Source organism: Callithrix jacchus, chromosome X (assembly GCF_049354715.1).
Source record: "Callithrix jacchus isolate 240 chromosome X, calJac240_pri, whole genome shotgun sequence".
Classification (NCBI taxonomy): Eukaryota; Metazoa; Chordata; class Mammalia; order Primates; family Cebidae; genus Callithrix; species Callithrix jacchus.
Window position 1 is genome coordinate 144794621 of NC_133524.1, and position 27299 is coordinate 144821919.

Below are 27299 nucleotides of genomic sequence, written 5' to 3' on the forward strand. Positions count from 1 at the left end.
TTCAGTTGCTTTGCCTTTGTTGAGCAGTGCTTTACTTCCAATTATGTGGTCAATTTTTGAGTAGGTGTGATGTGGTGCTGAGAAGAATGTATATTCTGTGGATTTGGAGTGGAGAGTTCTGTAAATGTCTATCAGGTTTGCTTGCTCCAGGTCTGAGTTCAAGCCCTGGATATCCTTGTTGATTTTCTGTCTGGTTGATCTGTCTAATATTGACAGTGGAGTGTTAAAGTCTCCCACTATTATTGTGTGGGAGTCTAAGTCTCTTTGTAAGTCATTAAGAACTTGCCTTATGTATCTGGGTGCTCCTGCATTGGGTCCATATATGTTTAGGATCGTTAGCTCTTCTTGTTTTATCGATCCTTTTACCAGTATGTAATGGCCTTCTTTGTCTCTTTTGATCTTTGTTGCTTTAAAGTCTATTTTATCAGAGATGAGAATTGCAACTGCTGCTTTTTTTTGCTCTCCAGTTGCTTGGTAAATCTTCCTCCATCCCTTTATTTTGAGCCTTTGTGTATCCTTGCATGTGAGATGGGTTTCCTAGATACAGCACACTGATGGGTTTTGGATTTTTATCCAATTTTCCAGTCTGTGTCTTTTGATTGGTGCATTTAGTCCATTTACATTTAGGGTTAATATTGTTATGTGTGAATTTGATACTGCCATTTTGATGCTAAGTGGCTGTTTTGCCTGTTAGTTGTTGTCGAATCTTCATTATGTTGATGCTCTTTAACTTTTAGTGTGATTTTGGAATGGCTGGTACTGGTTGTTCCTTTCTATGTGTAGTGCCTCTTTTAGGAGCTCTTGTAAAGCTGGCCTGGTGGTGACAAAATCTCTGAGTACTTGCTTGTTCGCAAAGGATTTTATTTTTCCTTCACTTCTGAAGCTCGGTTTGGCTGGATATGAAATTCTGGGTTGAACGTTCTTTTCTTTAAGAATGTTGAATATTGGCCCCCACTCTCTTCTGGCTTGTAGTGCTTCTGCCAAGAGATCTGCTGTGAGTCTGATGGGCTTCCCTTTGTGGGTAACTCGACCTTTCTCTCTGGCTGCCCTTAGTATTTTCTCCTTTATTTCAACCTTGTTGAATCTGACGATTATGTGCCTTGGGGTTGCTCTTCTTGCAGAATATCTTTGTGGTGTTCTCTGTATTTCCTGCATTTGAGTGTTGGCCTGTCTTGCTAGGTGGAGGAAGTTTTCCTGGATGATGTCCTGAAGAGTATTTTCCAGCTGCGATTCATTCTCTTCGTCCCCTTCTGGTACACCTATCAAATGTAGATTAGGTCTTTTCACATAGTCCCACATTTCTTGAAGACTTTGTTCATTCCTTTTTGCACTTTTTTCTCTAATCTTGGTTTCTCATTTTATTTCGTTGAGTTGGTCTTCGACTTCAGATATTCTTTCTTCTGCTTGGTCAATTCGGCTATTGAAACTTGTGCATGCTTCGCGAAGTTCTCGTATTGTGTTTTTCAGCTCCTTTAATTCATTCATATTCCTCTCTAAGTTATCCATTCTTGTTATCATTTCCTCATATCTTTTTTTAAGTTCCTTAGTTTCTTTGCATTGATTTAATACATGTTCTTTTAGCTCACAAAACTTTCTCATTATCCACCTTCTGAAGTCTAATTCCGTCATTTCGTCACAGTCATTCTCCGTCCAGCTTTGCTCCCTTGCTGGTGAGGAGTTTTGTTCCTTTCTATGAGGTGAGGTGTTCTGGTTTCGGGTGTTTTCCTCCTTTTTGTGCTGGTTTCTTCCCATCTTTGTGGGTTTATCCGCTTGTCGTCTGCGTAGTTGCTGACTTTTCGATTGGGTCTCTGAGTGGACACCCAGATTGTTGATGATGAAGTATTTGTGTTACTTGGTTTTCCTTCTACCAGCCTAGCCCCTTCGCTGTACGACTGCTGAGGTCCGCTCCAGACCCTGCTTCTCTGGGGTGCACCTCTAGCAGCTGTGGCACAGTGAGGGATGCTACCCGTTTCTTTTTCTGCTGTCTTTGTCCCAGGATGATGCCTGCCAAATGTCAGTCTTTTGGATATAGAGGGGTCAGGGAGCTGCTTGAGGAGACAGTCTGTACTTTTTTGGAGCTCAGTTGCTGAGCTGTGAGCTCTGTTGTTCCTTCAGGGCTGTTAGGCTGCTATGTTTGATTCTGCTGCAACAGAGCTTATTAAAAAAATACCCTTTTTTTCTCAAATGCTCTGTGTTGGGGGATTCGGGCTTTATTTTTTGATGTCTAATGACGTGTTCTGCCCAGCTAGAAGGCAGACTAGCCACTGTTTGGCTGCCGAGGCTCCGCCCTGCTGTTGTGTGATTCGCTCTGTTCCTGCAGGCTCTGCTGTGGTCTCCGCCACGCCCTGCAGCGGAGTCTCTTCATTGTAGCATTTTGCCTCAGCAATGGCAGGCTGCGTCAGCAGTGGGCGTGTATCTCAGTAGGGACGGGTTGCCTCGGCAACGGCTGGCTGCGTCAGCAGTGGGCGTGTATCTCAGTTGGGGTGGGTTGCCTCGGTAGTGGTGGACGCCCGTCCCCCACAGAGCATCTCGGACCATCTGCTCGGGATAGTTTGAAATCGCGGTTTTGTTCGTCCCACTGGGTGTCCCAAACGATTTGTCCCTGCAATTCCCTGGGCTGGGCTACTGTCCAAGTCTCATTCAGTCTCAAGTCCAGCCCTCTCAAGTCTCAGGTTGCCGGTTCAACAGGGCGCCTGGACAAACGCGCCCTGTGGGGATTGCTGGGTAGGGCCGGCCGCCGCCTCCCCAGCTGCCGGCTTCGCCAGGCAGACCTACTGCCTGGCGTCCCGTGTCTTTTTTATACTTGGGAGTTTCCCCGTTCTGTGGGCAACAAAGATCAGTCTGGAAATGCAGCTCCGACTCACCGTTTGCGTATTCAACGAGAGCTCCAATCCTGGGTTGTTCTCACAGCGCCATCTTGAGTCCTGATCGCCAAATCAATGTATTGTTTTCATTAGCAATACTCATGAAATTTCGTTGTGGAGACATGGAATTTGGGAGAGAAACTTGGTTTCCTCACCATAGTCTGAGAGGGAGAACTGCATCAAGTATGAAATGCTTCTATATAGAAGGATCATTTAGAGACAGGGTCTCTTTCTCTCTCTCCCAGGCTGGAGTGCAGTGACACCATCATAGCTGGCAGCCTCAAACCCCTGGGCTAAAGCAACCCTCCCACCTCAGCCTCTCGAGTAGTGAGGACTATAGGCATGCTACCACAACCAGCTAAGTTTTTAATTTTTCAGAGAGATGAGGTTTTTTTTGCTCAGCTAGTCTTGAACTCCTGGCCTCAAGCAATCCTGCCTTGGCCTCTCAAAGCAGTGGGATCATAGGTGTAAGCCACACCCAGCCCCAATTATTATGTCTTTCCCTTCTCTCCATCCCCTATTCTTTATTGAAAACCCAAGATTCTCAGTTGTTTCAAAAAGTGCCTGAAACTTTTGCAAAGTAGTAGTTTAGAAAACTCATAGACTCCAGCTGACTTGAAGTGAGCACATCAGCCACCCAACCCTCAAAAACACCAAGTTTAACACCTCACTTCTGGGGTTTCTTAGAAAAGGCAGCTCACTGTAGTTTTCCATCTTGAAATATAATGGAGATAAGTCTGCTGCTGACACCAATTTAAGGTGGTTGTGATTAAACTTGCTGGTGTTTGTATGTGGAATTTACATTCACCCTGGGGGGTGAGAAGAGTATGCTGCAATGCTTCTTTTCAGTTGGAGGGGGCCTTTGAAAATGCTGGGTGGGTGGGAACAGGGATACCTGAAGGTATTCAGAAGAAGTAATGGGAGAGATTGGAATGAGTATTCTAGAGGTAGAGTGGATAAGAACTGGAGAAGAGTAGATTGGATATAGTATGCTGTGGGTGATAAGGGCCTGTGGTGTGGTCAGAGGCATTGGGTGCATATGCATGCTGTTCAGGAGGCAATTAAATAATTGCTTTATTTCTCACAGGCAACCTTTTGGAGGTGATACTGGGAAAAAGCTATGAGAATAATCTGCTGGCCCTGGACATAGTTTTACTTAGATAATTAGTCATTTTTAGAAGATTACTCTGGGAAATAAATTGGAGGAAAGATAATAATGGGTGCAGGTAGAACAATTGGGGAATTATTGATGACAGTTTTGGTGAGACATAATGGGGACCTGAAGCTCTTGTGTTGATGATGGAGTGGAGAACCCCAAAGGTGGAAGGAAATTGTGAAGACAGATGCTAAGGGGCATGAGGGGAAAAGAAATTTAAGAATGAAATTTTAGAAAGAGGGCCTCTGATACATTCATTTGGTGCCAAAAAAGGGTCAGCTTCAGACAAAAAGCTGGGAACCATGGTACCAGAATGGAGTGATTTGGGGTAATTACTATTTCTCAGTTGTGGTCTCTGACTTTCAGAGCTCACAGGCAATGGGCAATATTTGAACCCCATTTTCCCCTGATTCTTCAGGAGCAGATGCATTTCCAAATGTCAGTGTCTTCTGTAGTAGGCAATAACCTTTTCCCCTTTGTGTTTTGTTTTTTCCAAATCTGACCCCAAGACCTCACTCCACATTGTTTTCTAACCTCCTTACTGGATCACCTTGGGGCTGTTGCCTGGAGAGGCCCAGAAAGCCTCAGCTGGAAAGAAGAGAGGTCTTTGATTACCAGAATCCCAAGCACAAAACACCTTGTCTTCCATTTGTGTTGAGCTGGCTTTGGTAGCTACATGCTAACTTCCATGGACAGTTTAAGAAAACCTTTTTGTCCATTATTTTCACAGTTGACCCAGTGATAATATTCCCTTTCCCTGAAGAAAGATTTGTGCCTATTGTCATTGTTTATAATTCAAAATGCAAGCTTTACACCTCTGATTCTCAGAGTAAAGCACCCATTGCAGTGGAAATCTCTATATGACCGTATTCCCATGCCTAATCAATGGCGCACTTATTTCAAGTGGCAGTTGATGTGATTGCTCTTGGGACAACAAAAGCACTTGGATGATGTCTGGGACTTCTTAATAATGAAATTGGATATAGAATAATTCTCCACTGTGTCAGACCATGGTTCTAACTGAGGGCTGAAAGGGATGTCTCTGAAATTCTGTCCTTGAATTATAATTATTGTATGAAAGTTTACCTTTTCCAATGTTATGTTAAACAATGGAGATAGTTGCCAAGTAGTCTTTAGTATATCCTAAAGCCAGACCTTGGACTGGCTTGTGTTAGTCCAAGGGTAATATCCAAGGAGCAATGAGAAGAAAAGAGGAGCTTGGCATCAAGCACTGTTAGTGGAAATTTTCTCCTGAGCAGGAGTTGGGAGCAAAAAGAAGGCCTCTGAAGGGATGTTTGTTTCTTGATCCTGGACCTTTCAAAGACTGGGAGTCAGACAAGCCAGTATTAGAATTCTGATGGTGTGACAAGATAATCAGTTTTCTTATCAATAAAACAAGGATATGACATTTTCTCACAGTGTTCTTAGATACCCCCATCCCATCCCACACTTATTCTTCCCTCAGTGCCTCATTGCTTCCCATCTCAGAAAATGGTGCTACTGTCCAGTAAGTTGCTCAGTCCCCAAACTATTTCTTTCTTTCTTGTCCCTCCACCCACATCAAATTCATCAGCAAGTCCCGAAAATCCCACCTCTAAAGCATAACCCAAGTTAACCTACTTCTCGTGAAAGATCTATATAATAAAAACCATGAAACACTGATGAAAGAAATTGAAGAAGACACCAAAAAATGGAGGGAGATTTCATGTTCATGGGTTGGAAGAATCAATATTGTAAAAATGTCTATACTACCCAAAGCAATCTGTAGATTCAATGAAATCCCTATAAAAATACTAATGACATGCTCCACAGAAATTGAAATAAAAATCCTAAAATTTATGTGGAACTACACACAAAAGACTCAGAATAGACAAAACTATCCTAAGCAAAAAGGACAAAACTGACTTTAAATAATACTAGAGTGCTACAGTAACCAAAAAAGCATGGTACTAGCAGAAAAACAGATGTATAGACTAATGGAACAGAATAGAGAACCCACAAGCAAATACACACATCTATGGTGAACTCATTCTGACAGAGGTGCCAAGAGCATATACTGGGGAAAAGACAGCCTCTTCTATCAATGGTGCTGAGAAAACTGGATATCTATCTGCAGAAGAATGAAATGAGACCCCTATGTCTTGCCATGTACAAAAACAAAATCAAAATGGATTAAATACATAAATCTGTGATTATGATACTACTAGATCGAAAACATTGGGGAAACTCCAGGACATTGGCTAGGCAACTTGAGCAATACCTCTCAAACACAGGCAACCAAAGCAAAAATGGAAAAATCGTTCACTTCAAGTTAAAAAGCTTCCACACTGCAAAGGAAACAATTAACAAAGTGAAGAGACAAACCACAGAATGGGAAAAAATATTTTGCCAACTACCCATCTGACAAGGAATTAAAGCAACAATATATGAGGAGCTCAATCAACTATAGGAAACCTAATAATCTGATTTAAAAATTGGCAAAAGGTTTGAATAGACATTTCTCAAAAGAAGACATATTGAAGACAAAAAGGCATATGAAAAGGTGCTCAGCATAACTGATCATCAGAGAAATGCAAATCAACACCACAACGAGATATCATCTCACCCCAGTTAAATGCCTTCTACCCAAAAGAAAGGCAAGAGCCCTTTGTCAGATGGGTAAACTGCAAAAATTTTTTCCCATTCTGTTGGTTGCCAATTCACTGTAATGACTGTTTCTTTTGCTGTGCAGAAGCTGTGGAGTTTGATTAGGTCCCATTAAGGACCTAGAAATAGAAATTCCATTTGACTCAGCAATCCCATTACTGGGTATATATCCGAAGGATTATAAATCGTTCTACTATAAGGACACGTGCACACGAATGTTCATGGCAGCACTGTTTACAATAGCAAAGACCTGGAATCTACCCAAATGCCCATCGATGATAGACTGGACAGGGAAAATGTGGCACATATGCACCATGGAATATTATGCAGCAATCAAAAATGATGAGTTCATGTCCTTTGCAGGGACATGAATGAACCTGGAGAACATCATTCTCAGCAAACTGACACAAGAACAGAAAATGAAATACCGCATATTCTGACTCATAGGCGGGTGTTGAACAATGGGAACACATGGACACAGGGAGGGGAGCACTACACACTGGGGTCTATTGGGGGGAATAGGGGAGGGACAGTGGAGGGTGGGGAGTTGGGGAGAGATAGCATGGGGAGAAATGCCAGATATAGGTGAAGGGGAGGAAGGCAGCAAATCACACTGCCATGTGTGTACCTATGCAACAATCTTGCATGTTCTTCACATGTACCCCAAAACCTAAAATGCAATTAGAAAAAAAAAATGTTGGCGAGGATGTGAAGAAAATCTAACGCTTTTACACTGTTGGTAGGAATGTAAATTAATACAACCACTATGGAGAACAGTTTGGAAGTTCCTCAAAAAACTGAAAATAGGGCTACCATATGATCCAGCCATCCCACTGCTGGATATACACCCAAGAGAAATGAAATCAACGTATCAAAGAGATATCTGCATTCCCGTGTGTGTTGCAGCACTGTTAACAATAGCTAAGATATAGAAGCTACCTAAGTGTCCATCAACAGATGAGTGGAGAAAGAAAATGTGATACTTATACACAATGGAGTAGTATTCAGCCTATAAAAGAACAAAATCTAGTCATTTGGAACAACACAGATGAAACTGGAGGACATTATATTGCATCAAATAAGCCAGGCACAGAAAGACGACTTCACATGTTCTCACTTATTTGGAGGAGCTAAAAATTAGTACACTGAACTCATGGAGATAAAGAGTAGAAGGATGGTTGTGAGAGGCTGGAGGTGGGGGTAATTAATGGGTACAAAATAGTAGTTAGAGTGAATAAAGCCTAATATTTGATAGCACAAGAAGGAGACTATGATCAATTATAATTTAATTGTATATTTTAAAATAAGTAAAAGAGTGTGACTGGATTGTTTTTAACACAGAGGACAAATGCTTGAGAAGGATACTCCAGTCTCCATAATGTGATTATTATGAATTGCATGTGTGTATCAAAATATCACATGTGTCCCATAAATATATATACCTACTATGTATCCACAACAATGAAAAATTTTTAAAACTTATTGTAGACAAACGTCTGCCTACTTTTTAAAATCTCCTCCAGCCATACAGTATCCAGTCCCTGGACATCTCTCACCAGCTCTTCCACCTTAACTGTTCTCCAGTCACCCACTCTTATCCCCCTCCAATCTATTTCTCAGAGTAATCTTCTAAGAATTCAAATTGATTTACAATCCTCCAGTGGCTTGCTATTGCACTTAAAGTACAATCCATACTCCACACACTTTTCCACTAGTTTCAAGGCCCTCACAAATTAGTTCCTGCCTGTCTCTCTGGTTTCATCTCATGAACACTTCCATCTGGCTCACTAAGTTCTAGCCACCCTGGTAACATTCTTCCAGTTGCAAGAACACAAGGGACTCTTCCCTATATCAAAGCATTTGCCTAGCTATTCCCTTCACCTAAAACAGTCTTGTCCCTACACCAGCCCACCTCCCATCTTGGCATGACTGGCTCCTTCAGTCCTCAACTCAAATATAACCCTCATCCTTATACCCTCTACTGAAAGGAACACCTATCCCCTGACACAATCTATGGCATCACCTGATGTCAGTTATATTCATATGACTTATCCTTTGTACATATTTTTATTTGTGTGATTTTTATGTTTTTTGCTGGCTTCTGTTCAGACTATAGGCTGTATGAGAACAGGGACCTTACTTGTCTTATTCTTATGGCTTTTCCAGCATGTAGAATGGTGCCTGACACATAGGAAGTACTATATACGTATTGGTTAGAAATGAATGAATGAATATAAATATGAGTAAGGTGAATAAAATTTTATGAGGATAAAGTGAAATAATAGAGGATGGAATCATCTGTAAACTGTAGAGTGCCACATTTTCCAGTTGTTTTCCTTAGTCCCATTAAAATCCTTGAACTTCCTATTCTCCATAGCTTTTCTCCACGGACAATGGACAATGGGCAATTCTTTGCTACTGCTCTCTGCCTTATGCATTGACCACACAGATGCTGTTGATTCATTTGGCGAATTTTCAGTAGTTGCTTCTTTTGTATCCCAGCGTATCCAATATTTATTTTGGTTTTATGATCCATCACCCCATTTTATATTTCTGAACAGTGTAAAGCCTGAATTATTAGGTGAAAGAATTATAATTTACTTTAGGGGGTAGTTTATCCATTCACAGTGGTTTTCTGTCCCTTTTCTAGATAAGCTGGTTTAAAAGCGCCCAAGGCCCATAAACCACAAATTTTAAGATGAGCTGTGTCAACAGAACCTTTTATTCTTCAATGGTAGAAAATGGCCAGTTGATTCTGTTAGAGAGGGTCTTTCAGAGAGTAGCATAAAGACAAAATGCTGTCATCTTTGTTCAAATATATATTAAAAGTCCTAGGGCTCTTCTCCCAAGGATGCTGCTTATGCCTCTCAATTGTGTCCTTTCCCAAAGCATGGAATCAAGTACGTCCAATTGGTTGCAGAGTCACCTGCTATGGGCCTCTCCAAATAGATATTCTTACCTTAGCTTTTTCAGCCAAGCCAATTCCTAACCCCATACCTAAAGGTGCTGGTTGAGACAATGGCTACTGCTATCCTGAAACGTAATGAGGGAGGCTAAGCTGCCTAGAAGACTCAACATCAGCACAGAGGCAACAGTGACAGTGCCATGTCATCAGTATCACCGAGAATCTCATGTACTTTCCAAAGCTTTCCCATAAACTAGATTTCCTCAATGACAATTTGAAAAAGCTGCCTCCAGAATAGGATAGCTGGGCTGTTTTCTGCCTGCACAGTGTATCAGTAAGGGAAACTAATTGCATATTTCCTATAGCCTCTAACCTTTGACTATGAGAAAAATCTAGAAATTCTAATTTCCAGCACTCAGGTGTTTGCTGCTCAGGGAACAAGATTATTCTTGTTGGCCTTGAATTTCTGTTTACATTCCTCTAGATACGTTTGTCTCATTTGTTTGAATTCAGATGTGTGTCTCAGGAATTAGATTTTCTTTTGCCTGATTCCTTTGGTGTTTGTTGTTGTTACCCATGGTAAGCCTTACAGAAAGACATAATATCAATTCCGGGATCATGTTCATTTTCAACGAAACAAAAGCAGAGAATACCATCAAACTCAGGCAGCCCATGATGTGAGCTTACAGCTACACATTTCTCATAACCTTAATTATGATCTTTTGCATTTTTCATTGTTTATCACTTTTCAGATTATATTGTTAAATCAATGAAAGCTCTAAGTACTTAAACATTTAAAAATCCCATCCTCTATCTGAAGAGACTGACAAATGACATCATTTATTCTGAGAGCCGATTGAGTTTTGGCTTCTCAGTCAACATATTTGCAACCATCCCTTGACTCTTCACTGTTAATTTTAGGGATTACCATAGTTAGCATTCTGCCAGTCTTCACTAGAGAAACAAATGTCCCTCGTGAAAGCGAAAGTGTACACTAAACTGGAAACTGCTGCCTAGCTATAAAGATTCTGAGGGTCAGGGAAACAAAACTCCAAATCTTTGCTAAAGCAAGCTGTTCTGAAATCTCTCCTCACTGTTTCCTCTTAACCCCAATCTTGTACCTCCCTAAGTCAAACGCCTCATTGCTATGAAAAAAGAAATTCTCTTTTATAATGTGCATATATCCTAGTAGTCAGGAGAGAGCCTGGTCTGGCTATAGCTGCAGGGGCCTCTGCAGGGTTGAGGTTAGTGGGAGGAATGTGTCATGCCCTGAGTATCTGGGACTAGGGAAGTCAAGGAATGGTAGCTAGGGTCAGTACACCAAAGGGAGTAAACAGGTCATCAAAAGAGCAGAAAGGTTGAGATACTACTGTGAAGATAGAGAATAATGGTGCTGGGGAGAAGAAGATTAGAGGCCATGGGTTGAAAGCTATTTGAATGAGTGGGCCTGGGAACAATCTTGGTGGCAGAGATAGTGGGCTATGACTTGCACATGACTTTTTATTTGAATTCCTTGTTATGTGCATCAGAGAGCCTGATCTACTGTATCTTGGACTTGGCAAGCACATGCCTTCCTCTAATGATGAGCAAACTTTTGTGCATAGGGAAGAATTATTTTTGGAAATAAGGATATTCATTAACCTTTTTTCCCCATTAAAATGAAAATTGCTATATAGTTATATAGTCTTATGGCAAAAATGCAAATACAACTTAGATTACTTACTTTATTAAAGAACTTCGATGAGAAAGTTATCATGACTTTTAGTCACTGACATTAATATCTAGTCATATTTGAGAAACAGCACACTCGGAGGCAGTCTCCTAACATTTCCTCGTGAGATGGGAGAACACATCAGAGTAAGAGCACAAGCCCACCATGGCCTACTGGTCCAGAGTTGCTCATCACTCAGGTTTGCTACAAAGAGTGATGGATATTCTCTAAAATGGTTCCTGACTGGATGCTGGGACATCCAGTGTTCTCCAGAGCTCTAGAAATTAGGTCTCATAAAGCAGGTGACATTTGAGAAAAGACTTACAAGTAAGGAAGTGAGTCAAGAGGTTATCTGTAGAATATCTGAGACAGAGAGACCAGTAGGTACCAAGGTTTTGAGATAGAAGCTTGACTGGCATGTTAGAGAAACAATGAAGAGGCCAGTGTGATATGTCCCCCAGGCATTATTCAGGTAGATGAGAGTGCTGCCAAGCAGGAAAAACCTTTGGCCAAAACCACTTTTCATTGCTGTCAGTGGCACCCTCTGAGGCCCTCAGTGGGTGAGAGATGGAGGACTCTAGAGATCAAGGATGACAGTTAAAGGGAACATATATAGAAAAATGGGATAAAACCCAAAGGCTTTGCAATTTTTTAAGTTGCTGTATAAAACACACTGTTCAGAGGATAAAAAGACAAGCAAAGACGAGGAGAATATATTTGCATGACACACATTTGATAAAGAACTGATAGAGCAACATACAAAGAAACTCAACAATAAACAAAAAATTAAGAGGGCAAAATATTCAGACACCTCACCAAATACCATATGTAGATGGCATATAAGCACATAAAAATATGCCCGACATCATTTATCATTATAGAAATGTAAATCAAAATCATTATGAAATAAGATACTTACCTAATACATTGGCTAAAATCCCCAGCACAGACAACACCAAATTCGGATAAGGATGCAGAGTAGCAGGAACTTTCATTCATTGCTGGTGGGATTGCAAAGTGGTGTCGCCACATTGGAAAGCAGTTTGGCAGTTTCTTATAAAGCTAAACTTTGGTCATTTTAGTGTTACTTCAGCAATCACACTTCAAGGTATAATCCATGTGAGTTGAAAACACATATCCGCAGAAAATCTCATGAATGTTCATAGCAGTTTCATTCATAATCACTAAAAACTGGAAGCAGTGAAGGTGTCTGTCGTTAGGTGAATGAATAAACAAATAGGCCTACCCATAAAATGTCAGATTATTAAATCAGTCTGAACAGGCATGATTCCATTTATATTGTACTCTGGAAAAGGTAAAATTTTAGAAAAGGAAAACAGATTATTGCCTTCCAGGGGTTGGAGAAGTAGGGAGGGTTGAATACGTGAAATGCAAGAGATTTTGTTAGGCTGGGAAAATTAATGTGCATGATACTATATTGATGCATTTGACACTCTATACATTTGTCAAAACCCACAGAACTTTATGGCATGAATAGTATACTTTAATGTATACAAATATTAAAAAATCATTTTGGAGACCAGAGAATCCCAGAATGGAATACAGAACATGACAGAAGAACCCAACTGTATTACAAATGTATGACATATCCTCACTGAAGGGATGGGGGGAAAGGTGCTGCCCTCAGTAACAATGAAATAGAGTCTTTAAGACTAAAGGCAAAATAAACTGCACTTAAGCATTAACTTCCAGTTAATAAAGTCATTCCCTATAGAAGTGTAGATGAACAGTTATGACACTGCTATCCATGTACACTTGAACAACTAAGTAAATTTATGGTAGACGATGGGAACAAGGATTTTCACTATTGGAATGGGAGCTTACAGATAAGCAAGGGGAAGAAGCTAGAATGATCCATCTGATAATGAAATGGAGTTGGAGACATGGTACGAACTCATGTTCAGGTTAATTTAGATACAAATGGTTACATATAGAACTCTATGTAGATAGGTATATATACAGGTGTTAGTAGAGAAATATAACCCCTTTCTCTGCTGAGAGTGCCAGTAGCAGTGAGCAGACTTAGTACTCATATTTCAGTTTCTAATACCACCCTCCAATAAAAGGAACCCAGAACTCCTTGGAGAGAGAAAGCTAATTCTAGAACTGGGACAGAAGATATCTAAGGTGAACCTGGGGCATTTTGTAGTAACAAAGTAAAGAAATATTTAAACAGATTTGATAGGTCTATTTCAAAGGGGCACAGGGGCCCAAGGAAAGCACTCCTATTAGCTAAAGCCAGAACAATATAGCCAACAAAATAATGTTTGATTATAACTCAAAGGTAAAGTAAATATCTATCCATGCCGATAAAAATAAAAGGTTGTATAAATAAATAAATTAGGGAGAGAAACAAATCTCCCATGCAGACGAATTATCTAGATACTCTGTTCTCCAGAAGGTGGAGCATGACTACCCACGCCCATAGCGGGTAAGGAGTGGCCATACAGTAGAAAAACTTGATATATGCTATATTAGCCAGGTCATCAAGGTTAACATCAACAGTGATAAATCATCTTCACAATATGTTCCACTGATATGATGTGATAAGAATGGCACTTTACCTCCGTGGTCTTCCTCCCAAAAACCCATCAGCCCAGTGTACTCATGAGAAGATCATCAGACAAATCCCCATTGAGAGACATCCTACAAAATACAGGATTAGTAATCTTGAAAAATATCAAGGTAATTAAAAAAATAAAAAAGAAAGCTTGAGAAACTGTCACAGCCAAGAAGATCCTCAAGAGAAATGACCACTGAATGTTATGTGGTATTTTGGATGGGATCCTGAAACTGAAAAAAAGACTTTTAGGAAAAATCTAAGGAAATCCGACTTAAATTAATTAATTATAATGTTGTGTTTTTACTAGTCCATTAATTGTGACAAATGAATCCTACTAATGTATTTGGCAAAGTGGGTATTGAGGGTGTGTATACACATGAACTCTTCATGCTATCCTTGCAACTTTTCTGTAAATCTGAAAATATTCTGAAGTAGAAATGTTTATTTAAAACAACAACAGCAGCAAAGCCCACATACAGCTTCTGGAGTCAGATTCACCTAGGTTAAGATCCTGCCTCTGCCTTCCACATCTCACTTGGCCTCTGTTTCCTCCTGCATAAAACAGAATATGAAAATCGACTTGATAGGGTTGTTGTGAGAAATGTCATGAGGCAAGTGTGATGGCAAATATAATGCACACGCCTATTAGGAAGAACTCAGTGAATGGAAGGTATGGTTAAAAGCCATGTGTGCTTTTGCTACCTGGTGGGGAGGCAGCAGCTTGCAGGGTTCCTGGAGTATGGCAGAAGAAATCAGTAAACCTTAGAAAATTGTTGAAGCCAGAAAGAGAGCCAGCCAGGAGCATCTACCAGGAGCCAGAGTGTGGAGCTAGGAAATGGGACTGCAGTTGAGATGAGAACAAGGAGCATTGAGTTAAACAGGGTCTCAACATGAGGCTGAGCTGTTGCCCAAGCCTCTTTTTGAGTTTCTCTCCATACTTTTGAACACGGGAAGGCCACCTGTTTTTAAAATCTCTCAAATGGTGTAAACCATATGCAGCAAACCCCTTAAAGTGGCACTATCATTACCTTCATTGGTATTTCTCTCACCTGCTCCCCTCTTTCATTATTGTTCAATCTTTTGGTACGATTCAATTTTATGCCAGTATTTCTAACGGGATGAAAATAAGCCATGGGTTAGAGATCTGGAGCTATGTTGCTTATTGATATTATTTGAAAGGAAGTGTCATTGATAATATATTATCCAGTCCCATCTTGGGAAATAGTAGACAGGTTCTCAAAGGTACATGGAGGCCAGGCTCCAAATTTGCATGTACAGAGTTACTCTTTGAAAATTAGCTCTAGTATTCCCTGCTTCATTAATTTTGTGGTGCTTACTTCATTAATTAATTTAGTTTTTGCTTCATTAATTTGCTTAGAATCATTTTAACTTTTTAAATGCCAGTAGCAATTCCTCTTCCACAACTATACGATGAAAACGTGTGCTTATATTTCCCCTTTCCACTTAACTCTCTTACTTCTGCAATCTTATATGCACGTCAAACTTGATTTTCCAAATTAATTTCTAATTATCCATGGGAAATATTTGATCTCATCTTTATCTTCACTCTCCCTAACACAGGCTTCTAGTGGTTTCTATTCTTTTCCTTCTTTTCTTAGTTTTCAACTCTCAGGGACAGAGCCTAAAGAAGATCTAAAATGCTTTGGCTTTATGATCAAGATCAACACCTCTCAATTCGATGTTTCTGAGACCTTTGAATATGGGTTCTTACCTCTTCTAAGAAAAGAACTGTGACATACAGCTCTTTTGAATTCACACTGTGACAACCATGTAATACATGCACAGCTACTACACAACAGGCACTAAGTACTACCATCACAAAACCCAAAGCTAATTGGTAATAGGAGAAGGGAATTATAGAAAAGCTCAGAGTCTGTACTTGAAAATGATGTGCAGGCTCTACAATTTTCTATAAAATGTATGACACTGGGCATAGCTAAGAGAAGATACAAAATAGGGAGAAGTCAGTTGTACAAGTTCAGTGCTGCATATCTATAAGGACTCTTTCTGTAAGACAATAGCTACTCTGGAAAATATGCTGGTTTCTTAGTCCGTTTTCACACTACTCATAAAGATATACTCGGGACTGGGCAATTTACAAAAGAGAGAAGTTTAATGGACTCACAATTCCATGCAGCTGGGGAGGCCTCACAATCATGGTGGAAGGTAAAAGGCACATCTCACATGACAGCAGACAAGAGAAAATAACTTTTGCAGGGAAATTCCCCTTTATAAAATCATCAGATTTAGTGAGACACATTCACTATCACAAGAATAGCATGGGAAAGACCTGCCCCCATGATTCAGTTACCTCGCACTGGGTCCTTCACATGACGCATGGGAATTCAAGGTGAGATTTGGGTGGGGACACAGCCAAACACTGTCAGCTGGTATTCTTAGCTCTCAGGGGATTCAATTTGCCTACAAGCAAAAAGAGTTTCCGTTTCTCTCAATACTGCACAGAAAATGCTGTTCAGTGATGGCAGAGCTGAACTACGAGAAGTCTCAAGACCTTCTTCAGTGGGCCTTCATAATTTAGACTTCATTATATACTCTTTGTCAGTGTTGCCTGTTTGTTTTTATTTTTTGAAAGAACGTTTTTTGATGTAACCCACAGCTGAAATCAAAGGCTCAATTTAGTGTGTTTCCAATGAAATATCATATATTTGAAGAAATTACTAGGGGAAACCCCAAATACCAGAGACTATTTTTCTGACCAAGCAGGGGCTTCAAAATAGCCCACCATGATGTGTGTTTCTTGGCAGCACTGTTTTCTTATTTTTTAAAAAATACCTAGTACATATACGGGCACTCAATCTTTGAAAAACACATGAAGCTATCATAGAAATGTGTTTATTACCTTTGCTACAGAAATTGGAATATTTTTAAAGTTTTACAAATTTGCATCCTCGCTAAAGACAAAATAAAGGAATAATAAGTAGCAGAATAATATTTTCTTTATTTTCTTTCTTCAACTTTTATTTTAAGTCCCATGGTACATGTGCAGGATGTGCAGGTTCGTTATGTAGGTTGACATGTGCCATAGTGGTTTGCTGCACAGATCAACGCATCACGTAGGTATTAAGCCAAGCATCCATTTGCTATTCTTCTTGAAGCTCTCCCTGCCCCTGCACCCACCTTCCTACAGGCCTCGTGTGAACCCCAGTGTGTGTTGTTTGCCCCCATGTTTCTGTGTGTCTTCATTGTTCAGCTCCCACTTATAAGTGAGAACATGCACTGTTTGGCTTTCTCTTCCTGCATTAGGTAAAGTGATAAATTTCTATCCTGTGCAAGTAAGAGCCTGTGCTGAGGACAGCCTCTTAATAATAACTGCTTTATTTCCTAAGTAAGTTTGATAATCACAAGTCAGGCATTCATAATCATGCCAGGATCATCCCATTTTTCTTTGGTTTAAGAAATTTTATAAGGCAGAAGAATATAATTAAACAATGATTGACCTTTGGACTAGAATTATACTCACAAACACTGTGAATTAATTCAAAAAATTAATTTGAGCATTTTCCTGCTGTGGCTAATATTTGACATTTGGTACATTTATGGTAAAGTTATCAATTCCAATTTTTTACTGCAAACTGAAATGGCTATTTTCTTGTTATTTTATTTTTGTGTGTGTGCTGTAGGTTCTGGGGTACATGTGCAGATTGTGCAGGATTGTTGCATATGTACATACACAGCAAGGTGGTTTGCTGCCTCCATCCCCCTGTCACCTATATCTGGCATTTCTCCCCATGTTATCCCTCCCCAACCTCCCCACACCCTGCTCTCCCTCCTCTAACCCCCAAAACAGATCCCAGTGTGTGATACTCCCCTCCCTTGTCCATAGGTTCTCATTGTTCAACATTCGCCTACGAGTGAGAATATGTGGTGTTTGATTTTCTGTTCTTGTATCAGTTTGCTGAGGATGGTTTCCAGATGCATCCATGTCCCTACAAAAGACACGAACTCATCATTTTTATGGCTATATAGTATTCCATGGTGTATATGTGCCACATTTTCTTTGTCCAGTCTATCATTGATGGGCATTTGGGTTGGTTCCAGATCTTTGTTATTGTAAACAGTGCCACCATGAACATATGTGTGCATGTGTCTTTATAATAGAATGATTTATAATCCTTTGGGTGTATACCCAGCAATGGGATTGCTGGGGCAAATGGTATTTCTATTTCTAGGTCCTTGAGGAATTCCCACACTGTCTTCCATAATGGTTGAATTAATTTACACTCCCACCAACAGTATAAAAGTGTTCCTATTTCTCCACATCCTCTCCAGCATCTGTTGTCTACAGATTTTTTTAATCATGGCCATTCTAACTGGCGTGAAGTGGTATCTCAATGTGGTTTTGATTTGCATTTCTCTAATGACCGGTGATGATGAGCATTTTTTCATGTGTTTGTTGGCCTCATATGTGTCATCTTTTGAAAAGTGTCTGTACATATCCTTTGCCCACTTTTGAATGGGTTTGTTTGTTTGTTTTTTTCTTGTAAATCTGTTTTAGTTCTTTGTAGATTCTGGATATTAGCCCTTTGTCAGATGGGTAGATTGCAAAAATTTTTTCCCATTCTGTCAGTTGCTGGTTCACTCTAATGATTGGTTCTTTTGCTGTACAGAAGCTCTAGAGTTTAATTAGATCTCATTTGTCTATTTTGGCATTTGTTGCCAATTCTTTTGGTGTTTTAGTCATGAAGTCCTTGCCTATGCTTATGTCCTGAATGGTTTTGCCTAGGTTTTCTTCTAGGGTTTTTATGGTGTTAGGTCTTGTGTTTAAGTCTTGAATCCATCTGGAGTTAATTTTAGTGTAAGCTGTCAGAAAGGGGTCCAGTTTCTGCTTTCTGCACGTGGTTAGCCAGTAATCCCAACACCATTTATTAAATAGGGGATTCTTTCCCTATTGCTTGTTTTTGTCAGGTTTGTCAAAGATCAGATGGTTGTAGATGTGTGGTGTTGTCTCTGAGGCCTCTTTTCTGTTCCATTGGTCTATAATCTCTGTTTTGGTACCAGTACCATGCTGTTTTGATTACTGTAGCCTTGTAGTATAGTTTGAAGTCAGGTAGCATGATGCCTCCAGCTTTGTTCTTGTTGCTTAGGATTGTCTTGCTTATGCGGGCTCTCTTTTGGTTCCATATGAAGTTTAAGGAGGTTTTTTCCAGTTCTGTGAAGAAAGCCATTGGTAGCTTGATGGGGACAGTGTTGAATCTATAAATTACTTTGGGCAGTATGGCCATTTTCACGATATTGATTCTTTCTAACCATGAGCATGGACTGTTTTTCCATCTGTGTCCTCTCTTATTTCCTTGATCAATGGTTTGTAGTTCTCCTTGAAGAGGTCCTTTACATCCTTTGTTAGTTGTATTCCTAGGTATTTTATCCTCTTGTAGCAATTGTGAATGGGAGTTCACTCTTGATTTTGATCTCTGTTAGTCTGTTATTGGTGTATAGGAATGTTTGTGATTTTTGCACGTTGATTTTGTATCCTTGGACTTCACTGAAGTTGCTTATCAGTTTAGGGAGGTTTGGGGCTGAGAAGATGGGGTCTTCTAAATATACAATCATGTCTTCTGCAAATAGAGACAATTTGACTTCCTCCTTTCTTAACTGAATACGCTTTCTTTCTTTTTCTTACCTGATTGCTCTGACTAGAGCAATACTATATTGAATAGGTGTGGTGCGTGAGGGCATCCTTGTCTAGTGCCACATTTCAAAGGGAATGCTTCCAGTTTTTGCCCATTCAGCATGATATTGGCTGTGGGTTTGTCATAAATAGCTTTTATTATTTTGAGATACATTCCATCGATACCTAATTTATTGAGAGTTTTTTAGCATAAAGGATTGTTGAATGTTGTCAAAGGCCTTCTATGCATCTATGGAGATAATCATGTGGTTTTTGTCTCTGGTTCTGTTTATGTGGTGTATTAAGTTTATAGACTTGCATATGTTGAACCAGCCTTGCATCCCTGCATTGAAGCCTACTAGATCATAATGGATAAGGTTTTTGATGTGCTGTTGCAATCTGTTTACCAGTATTTTATTGAAGATTTTTAAATCTGTGTTCATCATGGATATTGGCCTGAAGTTTTCTTTTTTTGTTGAGTCTCTGCCAGGTTTTGGTATCAGGATGATGTTGGTCTCATAAAATGATTTGGGAAGGATTCCCTCTTTTTGTATTATTTGGAATAGTTTCAGAAGGAGTGGTCCCAGCTCCTCTTAAATGTCTGGTAAAATTCAGCTGTGAACCCTTCTGGACCTGGACTTTTTTTGGTTAATAGGCTATTAATTGCTGCCTCAACTTCAGCCCTTATTATCTGTCTATTCAGGGTTTCAACTTCTTCCTGGTTTAGGCTTGGGAAGGTACAAGTGTCCAGGAATTTATCCACTTCTTCCAGATGTATTGGTTTAAGTGCACAGAGTTGTTTATAGTAATCTCTGATGGTAGTTTGTATTTCTGAGGAATCAGTGGTGATATCCCCTTTATCACTTTTTGTTGTGTCTATTTGATTCTTCTCTCTTTTTTATCAATCTGGCTAGTGGTCTGTCTATTTTGTTGATCTTTTCCAAAAAATAGCTCCTGGATTTATTGATTTTTTTTGAAGGGTTTTTTTGTTTCTCTATATCCTTCAGTTCTGCTCTGATCTTAGTTTTTTCTTCTGCTGGCTTTTGAGTTTTTTTGATCTTGCTCTTCTAGCTCTTTCAGTTTTGATGATAGGGTATCAATTTTAGATCTTTCCTCACTTCTCATATGATCATTTATTGCTATAAATTTCCCTCTAGACAGTGCTTTAAATGTGTCCCAGAGATTCTTGTACATTGTGTCTTTCTTCTCATTGGTTTTGAAGAACAGCATTATTTCTGCCTTCGTTTCATTGTATATTCATTCATTGTATATTCAGGAGCCATTCGTTCAGTTTCCATGAAGTTGTGCAGTTCTGAGTTAGTTTCTTAATCCTGAGTTCTAATTTGATTGTATTGTGGTCTGAGATACTCTTTGTCATGATTTCCATTTTTTTGCATATGCTGAGTAGTGATTATGTGATCAATTTTAGAGTAGGTATGATGTGGTACTGAGAAGAATGTATATTCTGTTGATTTGGAGTGGAAAGTTCTGTAGCTGTCTATTAGGTCTTCTAGGTCCAGATCTGAGTTTAAGTCCTGGATATCCCTGTTAAATTTCTGTCTTGTTGATCTGACTAATATTGACAGTGGAGTGTTAAAGTCTCCCACCATTATTGTGTGGGAGTCGAAGTCTCTTTGTAGGTCATTAAGAACTTGTTTTATGTATCTGGGTGTTCCTGTATTGGTTGCATATATACTTAGTATCATTAGCTCTTCTTATCCTTTTACCATTATATAATGCCCTTCTTTGTCTCTTTTGATCGCAGGTGGTTTAAAGTCCATTTTATCGGACAATAGGCTTGCAACTCCTGCTTTTTTTTCTCTCTCTCCATTTGCTTGGGAAGTCTTCCTCCATCCCTTTATTTTGAGCCTATATGTGCCCTTGCATGTGAGATGGGTTTCCTGAATACAGAACACTGATGGGTTTTGACTTTTTATCCAATTTGCCAGTCTGTGTCTTTTGATTGGGGCATTTAGTCCATTTACATTTAAGGTTAATATTGTTATGTGTGAATCTGATCCTGCCATTTTGATGCTAGCTGGTTGTTTTGCCCATTAGTTGGTACAGTTGCTTAATTGTGTCGACGGTCTTTACCATTTGGTATGTTTTTGGGGTGACTGGTACTGGTTGTTCCTTTCCATATTTAGTGCTTCCTTCAGGAGCTCTTGTAAGCCAGGCCTGGTGGTAACAAAATCTCTCAGCAATTGCTTGCCCATGAAAGATTTTATTTCTCCTTCATTTATGAAGCTTAGTTTGGCTGGATATGCAATTCTAGGTTGAAAGTTCTTTTCTTTGAGGATGTTGAATATTAGTCCCCACTCTCTTCTGGCTTGTAGGGTTTCTGCTGAGAGATCTGCTGAGTCTGATGGGCTTCCCTTAACCTGACCTTTCTCTCTGGTTGCCCTTAGCATTTTTTCCTTCATTTCAACCCTGGTGAATTTGACGATTATGTGCCTTGGGGTTGCTCTTCTTGAGGAATGTCTTTGTGGTGTTCTCTGTATTTCCTGGACTTGAATGTTGGCCTGCCTTGCTAGGTTGGGGAAGTTTTCCTGGATGATATTCTGAAGAGTATTTTCCAGCTTGGATTTATCCTCCCCATCACATTCAGATACACCAATCAAGTGTAGATTAGGTCTTTTCACATAATCCCATATTTCTTGGAGGCTTTGTTTATTCCTTTTCACTCTTTTTTCTCTAATTTGGCCTTCTCATTTTATTTCATTGAGTTGATCTTCAATCTCTGATATCCTTTCTTCTGCTTAGTCAATTCAGCTATTGAAACTTGTGTTTGCTTCACATAGTTCTCATGCTGTGTTTTTCAGCTCCATTAAGTCATTTATATTCTTCTCTAAGCTGGTTATTCTTGTTAGCATTTCATCTAACCTTTTTTCAAGATTCTTAGTTTCTTTGCATTGGGTTAGAAGAGGTTCTTTCAGCTAAGAGAAGTTTGTTATTACCCACCTTCTGAAGCCTGCTTCTGTCAATTCATCAGATTCATTCTCCATCCAGCTTTGCTCCCTTGCTGGTGAGGAGTTGTGATCCCTTGAAAGAAGAGAGGCTTTCTGGTTTTTGGTGTTTTCATCTTTTTGTGCTGGTTTCTTCCCATCTTCATTGATTTATCTACCTGTGGTCTTTCAAGTTGATCACTTTTGGGTGGGATCTCTGAGTGGGCATCCTTTTTGTTGATTTGAAGCTATTTATTTCTGTGTTTTAGTCTGCCTTCTAGCAGTCAGGCCCCCCTGCTGCAGGACTGCTAGAAGTCCACTCCAGGCCCTGTTTGCCTGGGAATCACCCACAGGGGCTGCAGGACAGTAAGGGTTGCTGCCAGTTTCTTCTGCTATCATTGTCCCAGAAGGGTACCTGCCAGATGTCAGGCAGAGTTCTCCTTTATGAGGTGCCTCTTTGGATATACATGAGTCAATGAGCTGCTTGACGAGACAGTCTGTCCCTTATCAGCTCAAGTGCTATGCTGGGAGCTCCATTGTTTCATTCAGAGCTGCTGGGCAGGTATGTTTAAGTCTGCTGCAGTGGAACTCATAACTGCCTCTTTTCCCAGGTGCTCTGTCCTGGGAAGGTGAGGCTTTATTTATAGGTCCCTGATGTGCTGCTGCCTTTTTTCAGAGATGCCCTGCCCAGCAAGGAGGGAGTCTAGTCACAGTCTGCCAGCAGAGGCACTGCTGAGTTGCCACGGACTCTGCCCAGCTGCTGTGTAAACTTTCTTGTGGTTTTGTTTACAGAGCTACAGTTAGAAGTGTTGGGGAGAGATAGCATGGGGAGAAATGCCAGATATAGGTGATGGGGAGGAAGGCAGCAAATCATACTGCCATGTGTGTACCTATACAACAATCTTGCATGTTCTTTGCATGTACCCCAAAACCTAAAATGCAATTTAAAAAGAATCACCACTCTAAAAAAAAAAAAGAAGAAGTACCTTAGTAATGGCAGTCTGCCTCAGTAATGGCAGACTGCCTCGGTAATGGTGAACTGCCTCAGTAATGGCGGACTGCCTCAGTAATGGCAGACTGCCTCGGTAATGGCAGACTGCCTTGGTAATGGCAGACTATCTTGGTAGTGGTGGATGCCCTTCCCCTCACAGAAGTCAACCATCCTGGGTCAAGCTCAACTTGTTGCACTTGCTGCAAAACTCTCAAGCCAGAGCATTTCAGATTGCTCATCTTTGTGGGCGTGGGACATGCCAAGCCAGATCACCTGGCTTGATGCTTTCAGTCCCCTCTTTTTCAGATGAATGGGCCACTCTGTCCCCAGGTATTCCAGGTGCCAGTTGAATTGGCTGCCCAGCTTTGTATGAGTTTTTGTGCAGAAACCTGTAGTGCCAGCTGAAACAGCCATGCTGGAAACTCATGGCACTTTTTGGCCATGGAGTCTCATGGTCTGTGGGCAGTAAAAACTGTGGGAGAAGCACAGTATCTGACTCAGAATGCTGGAGTGGCTGGAAGAGCCCCTGATGGCCTCTGTTGGGTAGGGAGGGGTGGTCCTCTGGGGATTGCACTTCCTGGGTAAGGCAGCACCCCATCCTGCCTTGGCTCACCCTTCTTGGGCTACACCCACTGTGCAACCAGTCCCATTGAGATCCACCTGGTCCCTCATTTGAAAGTGCAGAGATCACTCATCCTCTGTGTAGCTCTCGCTGGGAACTACAATCCAGAGCTATACTATTCAGCCATCTTGCTTCTCTCTACCCTGTTTTTCTTTTTAATTTTAAACAAATGTACCAGAATTATTTTATTTCTAAAAAAGTATTATCCTTCAGACTAATCTCATCAGTGAAAATATACTCATTCCAGTGTTTTCCCAAGTGGTCAAATCATTTTTGTTGCTCCTCTCTTCATTCACTTATGCCATAAGTATTTGTGCCAGACACTAGGTAGGTCCTGGAGACAGAGTGGAGAGCAAGGCCTGGCCTCTGACCTTCCAGAGTTTCAGTCTAGTCTCATGGTGCTGCCCTTAAGACAGTTATGATTCTCATAAGAAAACCACTTATTTAATACTTTCTTTCTCTTGCTAGATCCTTTCTGTCAGCCTGATTACACACCTGATATACACATATCTGCATGGGTTTTTACAAATCAAGTAAAACCAAACCAAAGCAAACTGCCATCTTAGTAGCTTTACTTCTATCTATTAGCCTTCCTCTCCTGGGTTATCCCCACTGGTCTACCTGCTCACTATCTTAATCCACTACCATTTAACACCCTTTAAAGATTTTATTTCTTCATTGTCCTTAAGAGAGGGCCGATACTACTCTTCTGATTTCATCTCTTGCCTCATCTTCTTCTTTTCACATTTAGTAATCTAGGTGACTTCTGTAATGGGCATTCTCCAGCTACTCTTCTGTTGCTTTTACATGTGAAAGACAGCTTTACTGAGTCTAAATACTTAGGCCACTGGCATTCTCCCTCAAAACATTATAGACATTGCTCCTTTGTCATTTGGTGTTTTTTGTTGTTGTTGAAATGAACAAATCATAGATAACTTGATTTGAGTCTTTGTTTGCTGCTTGAATGCCAGCAGGAATCTTTCTAATAATAATTTATCAGGTCATATCTGGATTATATATTGATCTTAGTTTGGCAATTTTGTCTGAAATATGGAAAATTGCAATCCTCTCCAAATCCAATTTCAGACAATTTTTCTGAACTAAAAATTTGTCTTCAATTATGTTTGATTGCTGCTTCTAATCCATTTGCTCCACTTATTTCCTCAAAAGCAACTGTTGCTGGCAGGTGGAATATGTCACCTACTTTCCACAATGATTATTTTGTTCTCTAATCCCTACCAAGCATTTTAAAGATGTTTTTCCATATATTTCTCTGTTTCAATGATTCCGCTTTCTGTTGTGTCAAGTCTAATTCTTTTGATCTATTCTTTCATCTTGATTATTGCATTATTTTGTTATTTTATTTGGTTGCATCATGGGAATCTGGGGTGGGAGATTGTATACATTCCTAAATGATCATGGAATGTGTTTACTCCTTTATTTTCACTTTCATTGCAGAGAAACCTCATTTTTTTCTCTGATTGTCTCATACCTGTATTAAAGACAATTTGGGAGGATTTCTGGTGACCTCACTAATCTCATTTTCTTCTTGGAGGATAGACATATGCATTTAAACAATATAAATGCTGAATTCTGTGAAATTTTTTTTACCATATCTTTAAAAGCACCAGCATGCATTTACTGCATTAGCCATAACCTGGATGGGTCTCCCATATTTTGTAACTATGTTCACAGTCCTTTTCTATAAATTGTAGTACTTTACATTGATTCTGATTTTTAAATTAAAAGATGCATGAAACTCATTTTTTCTTTCCATGTTCTTGATGTTTCTTGTTCTTCCCATGGCTCTTTACCATATCTCTTAGTAAACGTAGCACCTTATGTAGTTCTGCTAATAGCTCAATTAAAACACTGCATTAAATTTTGATCATTAATTTTATTTCTTTCAAAATGAAGACTTTTTCGATCACAAGAGTAATACACACTCTATAAAAACTCAGGCAATATAGAAGCAGTTTATATGTTTTGAAAAGAAGTTCATAGAAGGGAAAAATGATACGGGTGATGATGGTTCAAATTCTAGGGAGAAGTTGATGGAACTAAATTATGCCACCTGGGAAAGAAGTAGTTAGATACGTACATGCTATTTTATTTATTTTATGAAATTCTTAAGGTAATGTCCAGGCTTTTAGAAAAGGAAGAAAATCTGTTGCCTAATAACTCTTGGAAACTGCTAAATACTTAGGAAATACAGTTATGCAATTCTCAAAGGTATGTAGTTCAACTATCCATTTAAAAATCAGATGCTGTACATGTTTCTAACTATCTGAAATGCCTGCATGTTTATGATAGAGGGAACATTTAATGGGGTTGGACAGACTGGATTTCCAGACTCTGAAATACAGATGATGAATTGCAAATTCCTTCTACTTTATCCCTATGGGTTATGGCTTCCTCCTTAAAAGCTGTGTTTGAATGATATATAGTGGCTGGTAATAACATCTAGCTCCAACCTTGGAACTCCCTTTGAAACTCTGTAAATCCTATGTTTTTTGTTCATATTCCTTTCTTTTAAAAGAATAGATCCCATGATCTATTCTGAAGGACTGTTAGTCAGAGCAGCAATTAGTTGAACTACTAATAAATTCTTTCAAATATAAATGTGTATATACGCAGTTACAGATGTGACTGTAACTGTGAAATGTATATATAAATAATGCATATTTTCAAGGAAAATGCAACCCTTTTTGATTTTTAAAAAATTAATACATACAATTGTACATATTTGACATACGCAGCATGATGTTTTGGCGTATACCTACATTGTGGAATGACTAAATCTAGGAATTTAACATATTTATTAACTCACATAGTTATCATTTTTGTGCTGAAAACATTTTGCATCCACACTACATTTTTCAAGAATATGTTATTAACTTTAGTCACCATGTACAATAGATCTCTTGAACTTATTTATCCTATCTAACAGAAGTTTTATATCCTTTGACCAACATTTCCCCAGCCACACTATAGCTACCACAGCCCCTGGTAATTACCATTCTACTATACTTCTATGAGATCAACTTTTTTAGCTTCCACATATGAGGGGAATCGTGTAGTATTTGTCTTTCTGTGTCTGGCTTATTTCACTTGAGGTAATGTCCTCTAGGTTCATCCATGTTGTTGCAAGTTACATAATTCCTTTTTTTCTTTTATGGCTGAATTGTATTTATTTGTATATATACCATATTTTCTTTATACTGT